The sequence below is a fragment of the Xyrauchen texanus genome, chromosome 7 (assembly GCF_025860055.1).
Source record: "Xyrauchen texanus isolate HMW12.3.18 chromosome 7, RBS_HiC_50CHRs, whole genome shotgun sequence".
NCBI classification, from domain to species: domain Eukaryota; kingdom Metazoa; phylum Chordata; class Actinopteri; order Cypriniformes; family Catostomidae; genus Xyrauchen; species Xyrauchen texanus.
The window spans coordinates 194,733-206,126 of NC_068282.1; the positions used below are offsets into that span (position 1 = coordinate 194,733).

Below are 11,394 nucleotides of genomic sequence, written 5' to 3' on the forward strand. Positions count from 1 at the left end.
TTTTCCAGGATGCGAGGGATCCCTGAACTGTTTCGTACCTTCTCGTAGATCTTGCTGATCTCCTCGTTAGAACTGAAGACCAGCGGGACCATTCCGCAACCGGACGCCCAAACGATCTTCTGCACGGCTCGGATCACACAGATGTCTGGGATGTACTTTGATGCCTGGAAGAAGTTCTGTGTCATGTTGGACAACAAAGAGATAAAAGTCAGTGGAGAAAACACCTTCAAGACTTTATAAAAGCTGCAATGTTAGATCATGCACCTCATCAGAGATCTGCTGAGCCAATCGTATGGCCACGTTGCGCAGCATGCATTCGGAGGCGGGGTTGGGAATGCTCTGGAGCGCGTTCTGTAGCACCAGCGCTTGATCGTGAGTCGCCTGATTGATCTGGGAGACAAAGAAATGGCCACCATCAAGGTGTCTCAGAGAAGCAGTTTTAATTCAACTCAAATCACAAAGCCGTACTATCATGCCAGACATGTGGCGTACCGGTGACGCTGGGTTGGTGCCCTCCACCACAGGTTGGCACGCCTCTGCTACAGCCTTCACATGCCCGAATCCAATAGCGGTGAGCAGAAGTTTGCTGATCTTCAGGGCGTTCAGGTAAGCACCGCGCCTCGTCTCCATATCCGCGTTTGGAAGGAAGTTGTTTCTAGTGAGCATGCCCAGTACGAGCGGCAGACCGCCACACTTCAGGAAGTTGTACTGGAAGTCACTGGCATCATCTCCTAGAGTTCCACTGGCTGGCATCAGAAGGGCATACACGACCTGACAGAAATGAAGATTGTCAGATGGTTACTGCAGAATATAAACGGTCATTATTGATGGCGTATATATGATATGAAACATGGAACAAAGCATCAAGTGTGAGGAAGTTCTGTTGTTATTAGCTGTAAATATCTCATAGCAGACTGTAGTGAAGTGGGCATCACACAACCACAGAATAATATGCCAATTCACATGGACGCTTTTAATCAAACCAACTTACAGTGCGTTCAAGGGATCAATTTGTTCAGTTTGTGTGTTCCCTGGGAAACAAACCCATAATCTTGGCATTGGGAACGCTATGCTCGACCAGTTCAGCTACAGGATCCCTAATGTTGGGTCATTTTCTAACGATATTTATAGGAAAAAGTCAGAAGCTCATTCACTTGTTGTACTAAAGAGATGATAATAAATCTGCTTTTACTTTACAGAGAGAGAGATGTTGCTTATGTCTCCAAGTGAACATATTTATCTCCAACAACCTCCTTTATTTCCAAAGGCGATGCTTTACCCTAAATACCCTGAAATACTTCCAGCCGACAGTGTACTTGTTCCCGAACCTTTAGACACCCACACACCGCTGTGGGAGGCGTTTAGAGGAGCATTGCAATATTAGGACACTGAAACCTGAACTAATGATTTTATGCCTCATTCTATGAGTAGAATTCCCATGAGATCATTAAATGAAGCTGTTTTAACCACTCAATGATGATTTAAAGAAATATAAACTCAGCAAAAACAGAAACGTCCTCTCACTTTCAGCTGCTTTTATTTTCAGCAAACTGAACATGTGTAAATATCTGTATGAACATAAAAAGATTGAACAACTAAGACATAAACTGAACAATTTTGACAGACGTGTGACTGACAGAAATGTAATAATGTGTCCCTGATCAAGGGGGGGGGGGCGGGGCACTAATGTAACTGTCAGTATCTGGTTCAGTTGCATGAAGTACTGCAGTGCATCTCCTCCTCATGCACCAGATGTGCCAGTTCTTGCTGTGAGATGTTGAGATCCGGACTCTTCCCTGGCCATGGCAGAACACTGGCATTCCTGTCTTACAGGAGATCATGCACAGAACGAGCAGTATGACTGCTGGCATTGCCATGCTGGAGGGTCATGCCAGGATGAGTTGGCAGGAAGGGTACCACATGAGGGAGGAGGATGTGTTCCCTGTAACGCACAGTGTTGAGATTACCTGCAATGACAACAAGCTCAGTCTGATGATGCTGTGACACACCGACCCAGACCATGATGGACCCTCCACCTCCAAATCGATCCTGCGCCAGAGTACAAGCCTCTGTGTAACGCCATCACCGACCATCCTACCATCACCCCTGGTGTGACAAGCCAGTCCTGTCTGGTCCAATGAAGATGGGTTTGTGCCCGTAGGTGACATTGTTGCCGGTGATGTCTGGTCCAGTGAAGGTGTGTTTGTGCCCGTAGGTGATGTTGTTGCTGGTGATGTCTGGTCCAGTAAAGGTGTGTTTGTGCCCGAAGGAGACATTGTTGCCATTGATGTCTGATCCAGTGAAGGTGGGTTTGTGCCCGTAGGAGACATTGTTGCCGGTGATGTCTGGTCCAGTAAAGGTGTGTTTGTGCCCGTAGGAGACATTGTTGCCGGTGATGTCTGGTCCAGTGAAGGTGTGTTTGTGCCCGTAGGTGATGTTGTTGCTGGTGATGTCTGGTCCAGTAAAGGTGTGTTTGTGCCCGAAGGAGACATTGTTGCCATTGATGTCTGATCCAGTGAAGGTGGGTTTGTGCCCGTAGGTGACGTTGTTGCCGGTGATGTCTGGTCCAGTGAAGGTGGGTTTGTGCCCGTAGGTGACGTTGTTGCCGGTGATGTCTGGTCCAGTGAAGGTGGGTTTGTGCCCGTAGGAGACATTGTTGCCGGTGATGTCTGGTCCAGTGAAGGTGTGTTTGTGCCCGTAGGAGACATTGTTGCCGGTGATGTCTGGTCCAGTGAAGGTGGGTTTGTGCCCGTAGGAGACATTGTTGCCGGTGATGTCTGGTCCAGTGAAGGTGTGTTTGTGCCCATAGGTGACGTTGTAGCCGGTCATGTCTGGTCCAGTGAAGGTGGGTTTGTGCCCGTAGGAGACATTGTTGCCGGTCATGTCTGGTCCAGTGAAGGTGGGTTTGTGCCCGTAGGAGACATTGTTGCCGGTGATGTCTGGTCCAGTGAAGGTGGGTTTGTGCCCGTAGGTGACATTGTTGCCGGTGATGTCTGGTCCAGTGAAGGTGGGTTTGTGCCCGTAGGTGACGTTGTTGCCGGTGATGTCTGGTCCAGTGAAGGTGGGTTTGTGCCCGTGAGGTGACGCTTGTTGCCGGTGATGTCTGGTCCAGTGAAGGTGTGTTTGTGCCCGTAGGAGACATTGTTGCCGGTGATGTCTGGTCCAGTGAAGGTGTGTTTGTGCCCGTAGGTGACGTTGTTGCCGGTGATGTCTGGTCCAGTGAAGGTGGGTTTGTGCCCGTAGGAGACATTGTTGCCGGTGATGTCTGGTCCAGTGAAGGTGTGTTTGTGCCCGTAGGAGACATTGTTGCCGGTGATGTCTGGTCCAGTGAAGGTGGGTTTGTGCCCGTAGGAGACATTGTTGCCGGTGATGTCTGGTCCAGTGAAGGTGGGTTTATGCCCGTAGGTGACGTTGTTGCTAGTGATGTCTGGTCCAGTAAAGGTGTGTTTGTGCCCGTAGGAGACATTGTTGCCGGTGATGTCTGGTCCAGTGAAGGTGGGTTTGTGCCCGTAGGTGACGTTGTTGCCGGTGATGTCTGGTCCAGTGAAGGTGGGTTTGTGCCCATAGGAGACATTGTTGCCGGTGATGTCTGGTCCAGTGAAGGTGGGTCTGTGCCCATAGGAGACATTGTTGCCGGTGATGTCTGGTCCAGTGAAGGTGGGTTTGTGCCCATAGGAGACATTGTTGCCGGTGATGTCTGGTCCAGTGAAGGTGGGTCTGTGCCCATAGGAGACATTGTTGCCAGTGATGTCTGGTCCAGTGAAGGTGTGTTTGTGCTCGTAGGTGACGTTGTTGCCGGTGATGTCTGGTCCAGTAAAGGTGTGTTTGTGCCCATAGGAGACATTGTTGCCGGTGATGTCTGGTCCAGTAAAGGTGTGTTTGTGCCCGTAGGAGACATTGTTGCCGGTGATGTCTGGTCCAGTGAAGGTGTGTTTGTGCCCGTAGGAGACATTGTTGCCGGTGATGTCTGGTCCAGTAAAGGTGTGTTTGTGCCCGTAGGAGACATTGTTGCCGGTGATGTCTGGTCCAGTAAAGGTGTGTTTGTGCCCGTAGGAGACATTGTTGCCGGTGATGTCTGGTCCAGTGAAGGTGTGTTTGTGCCCATAGGTGACGTTGTAGCCGGTCATGTCTGGTCCAGTGAAGGTGGGTTTGTGCCCGTAGGAGACATTGTTGCCGGTCATGTCTGGTCCAGTGAAGGTGGGTTTGTGCCCGTAGGAGACATTGTTGCCGGTGATGTCTGGTCCAGTGAAGGTGGGTTTGTGCCCGTAGGTGACATTGTTGCCGGTGATGTCTGGTCCAGTGAAGGTGTGTTTGTGCCCGTAGGAGACATTGTTGCCGGTGATGTCTGGTCCAGTGAAGGTGGGTTTGTGCCCGTAGGTGACGTTGTTGCCGGTGATGTCTGGTCCAGTGAAGGTGTGTTTGTGCCCGTAGGAGACATTGTTGCCGGTGATGTCTGGTCCAGTGAAGGTGTGTTTGTGCCCGTAGGTGACGTTGTTGCCGGTGATGTCTGGTCCAGTGAAGGTGGGTTTGTGCCCGTAGGAGACATTGTTGCCGGTGATGTCTGGTCCAGTGAAGGTGTGTTTGTGCCCGTAGGAGACATTGTTGCCGGTGATGTCTGGTCCAGTGAAGGTGGGTTTATGCCCGTAGGTGACGTTGTTGCTAGTGATGTCTGGTCCAGTAAAGGTGTGTTTGTGCCCGTAGGAGACATTGTTGCCGGTGATGTCTGGTCCAGTGAAGGTGGGTTTATGCCCGTAGGTGACGTTGTTGCTAGTGATATCTGGTCCAGTGAAGGTGTGTTTGTGCCCGTAGGAGACATTGTTGCCGGTGATGTCTGGTCCAGTGAAGGTGTGTTTGTGCCCGTAGGTGACGTTGTTGCTAGTGATGTCTGGTCCAGTAAAGGTGTGTTTGTGCCCGTAGGAGACATTGTTGCCGGTGATGTCTGGTCCAGTGAAGGTGGGTTTGTGCCCGTAGGTGACGTTGTTGCCGGTGATGTCTGGTCCAGTGAAGGTGTGTTTGTGCCCGTAGGAGACATTGTTGCCGGTGATGTCTGGTCCAGTGAAGGTGTGTTTGTGCCCGTAGGAGACATTGTTGCCGGTGATGTCTGGTCCAGTAAAGGTGTGTTTGTGCCCGTAGGTGACGTTGTTGCTAGTGATGTCTGGTCCAGTAAAGGTGTGTTTGTGCCCGTAGGAGACATTGTTGCCGGTGATGTCTGGTCCAGTGAAGTTGTGTTTGTGCCCGTAGGTGACGTTGTTGCTGGTGATGTCTGGTCCAGTGAAGGTGGGTTTGTGCCCGTAGGTGACGTTGTAGCCGGTCATGTCTGGTCCAGTGAAGGTGTGTTTGTGCCCGTAGGAGACATTGTTGCCGGTGATGTCTGGTCCAGAGAAGGTGTGTTTGTGCCCGTAGGTGACGTTGTTGTCGGTGATGTCTGGTCCAGTGAAGGTGGGTTTATGCCCGTAGGTGACGTTGTTGCTAGTGATGTCTGGTCCAGTAAAGGTGGGTTTGTGCCCGTAGGTGACGTTGTTGCTAGTGATTTCTGGTCCAGTGAAGGTGTGTTTGTGCCCGTAGGTGACGTTGTTGCCAGTGATGTCTGGTCCAGTGAAGGTGGGTTTGTGCCCGTAGGTGACGTTGTTGCCGGTGATGTCTGGTCCAGTGAAGGTGGGTTTGTGCCCGTAGGTGACGTTGTTGCCAGTGATGTCTGGTCCAGTGAAGGTGGGTTTGTGCCCGTAGGTGACGTTGTTGCCGGTGATGTCTGGTCCAGTGAAGGTGGGTTTGTGCCCGTAGGAGACGTTGTTGCCGGTGATGTCTGGTCCAGTGAAGGTGGGTTTGTGCCCGTAGGTGATGTTGTTGCAGGTGATGTCTGGTCCAGTGAAGGTGGGTTTGTGCCCATAGGAGACGTTGTCGCCAGTCCTGTCTGGTCCAGTGAAGGTGGGTTTGTGCCCGTAGGTGATGTTGTTGCCGGTGATGTCTGGTCCAGTGAAGGTGGGTTTGTGCCCGTAGGTGACGTTGTTGCTGGTGATGTCTGGTCCAGTGAAGGTGGGTTTGTGCCCGTAGGCGACGTTGTTGCTGGTGATGTCTGGTCCAGTGAAGGTGGAGTCCAGCCTCTCTCAGACTACTGCGGACAGTCTGCGCACTGATGGAGGGATTGTGTGTTCCTCGTGTAACTCGGGCAGTTGTTGATGCCATCCTGTACCTGTCCCGCAGGTGTGATATTCGGATGATCCTGTGCAGGTGTTGTTACACGTGTTCTGCCACTGTGAGGATGATCAGCTGTACTTCCTGTAACGCTGTCTCAGGCGTCTCACAGTACGGACATTGTGATTTATTGCCCTGGCCACATCTGCAGTCCTCATGCCACCATGCAGCATGCCCAAGACACGTTCATGATGAGCAGGACCCTGGGCATCTTTCTTCTGGTGTTTTTCAGAGTCAGTGGAAAGGTCTCTTTAGTAACTCTATAGTTTTTATAACGGTGACCTTCCTTGCTGTCTGTAAAGTGTTAGTGTCGTAACGACTGTTCCACAGGTGCATGTTCATTAATGCTTTATGGTTCATTGAACAAGCATGAAAACATTTTAAACCCTTTATAATAAAGATCTGTACAGTTATCTTTAAAATACAGTGTCCTGAAAAAGGGATGTTTCTTTACTTGCTGAGTTTATATGCAGTAGAAAATGTTTAATTTGTCTTGTTTGGATTCTGAATTCATGGCGCTAATGCGCTAACACGCTAACACGCAATAAAGTCCACATTCAAGTTTAATAACGGCCGCATCCTAGTTATGTTGAACAGTAAAGTGGATAGAAGAGCAATGAAAGGGGCGTTCACTCAAGATATGTTCTTGCGTTCCCTTAATTATTGGTCTATACGTAGATGTGTCAGACTGACATATTTTGCCATTGTGTCGCACCTTCCCATTTCTTCAGTGTCTTACATCATGAACTTTGTACTGATATGGCAAGTTTAAAACATCTTGAGACCCCTGAATTCTGTTCCATTCAGCTGCGGTCCGTCCAGCAAGAACAAAACTGTGTAAATGGCCTCTTACAGTTTTAAAGCAATATGAGGATACCTCAGTGAGGTAGAGCACTTGTGAAGGGGGCGGCCCAAAGAAGCGCGAGTCCAGCGTGGGGCTCAGACTGTTCTCCCCCAGCTTAGCGTGATCCAAACATATGGCTCGAAGGTTTTCCACTGTAGTGTTATCTGTGAACACAAGGAGCACAAGGTCAGCCGATCGTCACGTTATACAGCACATGATCTCTGACACATGCTTCACTGGTACCTGGAGGCATGAGCTTCATGAGGACTCGAGCGCCATCTCGCAGTAACAGCATGTTTAAGGTGCAGCCCAGGTCAGCGATCTGCCACAGGAAGGAGATGTAGCGCAGGTGCAGCGACATAATCTGAAGATGAAAGCAAGCGGTCAGCTCGACAGGACGGGCTTCCTCTGTGCTTCGAGGTTAATCACGTGTAACACAAGGATGGGTTCTCACCACTCCTGGCAAGCAGCTTTCCACCTCAGGTTTGGGCCCCTCGCTGTACTGGTTGCCATGGTTTCCGGGTGAGCCGGTGGAGGAGTCGGACGAGCTGTCGGGGCTGGAGGGCATGTTGGAGCTCACCTGAGTGAGCTTCGCTGTGATCAGCTACAGAGAGAGAGACACAGTCGAGAGTTTTGGTAAACGATCAGAGTCTTTATTTCAAGTCGAGGACATTCAAAGGATTATAAAGCTCACAGTTTTATCTTTCAGGTTGAGCTGTCCAATCAGCCGGCGGTCATCAGCGGGGTCCACGATCTCTCCTCCAATGAAAAGCTCCACTTTGGTGTGCGTGCTGTTGGCTTTAATGCGAGACAGGATGCAGCGGCGGACGGAGCCGATGGTGTCGTTTGTGTGGGACCAGATGTCCAGATCGTCCACCTGACGACCCTGATTGGGAAACCGCACCACCAGAGTGATGTGCTTCCCCCGAAACGCCCTGAAACACAGAAAATGAGGAACTAAATAAAAATGGCTTAAAATGCAGTAACACCTGAAAACACCCTATGCAGACGCTTCAAGTGCATTGATCTATGCATCAGTATATAAGCTCTACAGGAACTACTACAGCAGGTACCTGGACATGGGCAGGATGGTTCTCTCCTCATGATAGTCACTGTCACACTCGTTGATGTACTCTTTAAGTACGGTCATTACGCGCACCATACGTATGGCCTCCTGTCTGGCGCAGTTAATGCTGTCCTTATCACCCTCCAGAACGCACAGCGTATCATACGACGCCTTGAGCCGATCGAAACACGACTGGATGAAGTCTTCGTGAATCTCCACCTGCGAACAACAGCACCGGATCAGACAAGAGGTCATGACGAGTGCATGTGACACGAGAGACAGGACGGCACGGTCACCTGATTCACTTGCAGTTTGGGTCCGAGGTTGGTGTAGATCTCTTTCAGCAGGTCTATCGCTCGGGTGGCGATGTCATCACTGCCTTGAATCACAACCTGTGCAGTGAAAATACATGAATCTGGAGTTTGATGAAATAACCTCCAATTCAAGTCAACATGACATCAAAATGGACTGTTTGGCTAACATCACCAAGCCCAACCGCCCCTCATACAGAGATCCCCATCCAATAAAATCGACTAGTCAAACATCTTGTTTCACTCTGAAATGTCCCATTACACAAGTACAAATGGGTTACAAACACAGTTTCGTATAGATTTTAAGACCATTCTCAGTTGAAGAAATGCAGTTCTTCATTATAATGTTTAGATGTAAAAAGAGTCAAACATGCTTCTATTTCTATATGCGTATATCTGCGTGTTTGAGAGATCCGTTCATGCGTGGTCTCATCAGCGGTGTTTCCACCCTTTTTGCCCAATGAATTCCCATGACTTTGATTACTGGATACAGATTTTGATTGAGAGCGATTTGAGAACCGCTTGACTTGGACTTGAATGATTCACTGACAGATCAAACATCACAATGTCTTCGCACAAGGGTCACCTCTAGCTCATGATATATTTTAGAAATCTCCATGATTCTTCCATTCTTTTTAAATTCCCTGATATTCTGGTTTTCCATGACAGAAACTGTTCTTTAAGCATCAGTTACCCTCCAGAGGTAGTCGAGTCCGATCAGCTCCAGATCGTCCATCATGTACGCCCTGCGTTTGGCCACCAGCTTGCCCTCCCTGCAGTTCACGGCTTTAAAGAAGCGCTCGAAGCATTTCATGCCGTTCTCCGTCAGCAGCGTGGGGTCCAGCTGCAGCACGTTGTTTTCAAAGAAGTCCTTGTTGATGTCGGGGTCCAGGTCCGGCTCGTCACCCATCAGTTTGGAGTACCACTTAAAACAGGCCTCGCGATCGCACAGAAACACGGCGTTCTCTGCCAGACACTTCCAGATCTGTTTGGCCTGAGGAGCGCAGAGCCACAGCTGCCCGTCCTTCAGCAGAAACCTGCACACAGCGTTCCACAAACCACATGAAGAACACCAAAGCACATCTCAGCCGTTTTATATTCGGAGATCACCTTAAGAGTGTGTGTGTGTGTGTGTGTGTTTGTGTTTAAAACAAGCCACTGACCGCAGGAAATTGAGTCTCTCTTGGACTTCCTGTACGTGGCTGTAGCGACTGTCCGCTCGAACCGTCTGAGGGTCAAAACCTGGATTCTCTGATCACAATTACAGATCAGAATTGGAGCAACAACACTTGGACACACATGATGGTGATCACACGTTTAACACAAACCTTTAGAGAACTGCCTCATGTTCTCCATGTATGCAGACAGGTTCTCGGCGACCAGCGTGACGAGCGCGTGATTGTGCTGCAGCTGGTTGATCAGATCATGACGGTAGAAGACGTGTGGACTCCTCTGAGTCTGACTGCACGAGAGAACACAATCACACACAAGTGAAGACATGAGGAATACACGCGTGTGTTCAACTGAAGAACTCACCTGAGGTTCTGAGGAGCTTCTCCAAACAGACTACAGATCTCTCGGATCTGCTTCAGAGCCGGAATCACCCACTTATCATTGGTCCGGAGCTCCTCGATGAAGCGATCGATCCACTGCATCTTCTGTGTGTCACGGTCCTGCACACACATGAACAACGGCACACTGACATGTATTACACCTGACAGAGCATTCAACTAGAGCAATAGGGTCATGACTGCATGTTTCTGGATCAGGGTTCAAGGTTTGGGTACCCCTGCTGTAATCACGTGAACGTCGCGTGTCGTGTGTTTGTACCTGTGAGCAGCTGTAGTCCAGGATCTTAATGTGAGCGCTCAAGGCCTGATCCATGATGTCTACAGGTACATCATCACTGTGTGCCAGATTCCACAGCAGACTGAGAACTTTATGAGCCATCACTCCATCCTTATCATCCTCCGCCAACCTGCGGATCAACTCCAGAAGCTTCTCACGCTGCTTTTTACTCGCATTCGTCCAACTCGCCTGCCAATCACAGATGAGTTTCAATCGTCTCTAATATATTATTACAATATATTAATATGCATGTGAGCCGCAAGTCACCTTGAAGCAGTCAAACAGGTGATCGAGCTGTTCAGGAGAGAAATCCACGCCAGCTTCGCCAACAGATCATGAACATTCTTCACAATCGCTTCATGTTTACCAGCCTGAGAAATGAGCATGAGTACACTTACACACGCTTCAATCTGTCAGCAGTCAAATAATAATAATAATAATAATAATAACTCGTTATTTATTGCATTTGCATAATAACGTTTGAATAATTCAGTAATTGCATGTATACGTGGTCCGTGTCTGTCTGACGGCATCAGCTCTTATAAGTGTTTCCTGTTCGGTACCTGAGCGGCCCAGATGTTGTCCAGGTCCTGCAGTGTGAGCGCTTTCTCTTTGATGATGAATCGCAGGATCTTCTCCAGTTTCTCCACATACTGCGGCTGATGAAGACTGTCTCTCAACACGATGGACAGAATGTTGTTCTGCTGAATCCACTCCTGATACACACAAACATCATCAACACTTCCTGTCGAGTCATGTGACATGACATTGGGGTACAGGAAGCATCTAAAGTAGTGTATAGTTCTCAGACGAACACTAAATCATACTGTTACATACTGTTTCCCTTTCTGTACACCTGCATATCAGTGACATCACGGCTCATTTGCATGATTGATTGATTGATTGATTGACAGGTTAGGAGAGTATCGTGCTCTTACAGCCATACGCTCTGCAGTCAGCCACTCCTCTTCCTCTGGGTTGCCGTGACGATGGGTGTAATACGACACGCTTGAAATCACCTTGTTCACTTCATTAAGCGCGTTCATTTTTCCATTAAACGAGGAAATTTGCAATAACCTGTAAAGTACAATATAACTCATTTCATGTTTGCTCTCTTGAAGCCACACACACAC

General features: G+C 49.2%; 1 pseudogene; it reads right to left on the bottom strand.

The window, feature by feature from the left end:
• LOC127646634 (probable ubiquitin carboxyl-terminal hydrolase FAF-X) overlaps window positions 1-11,394 on the bottom strand; it is a 45,812-nt pseudogene that overhangs the window by 18,428 nt on the left and 15,990 nt on the right.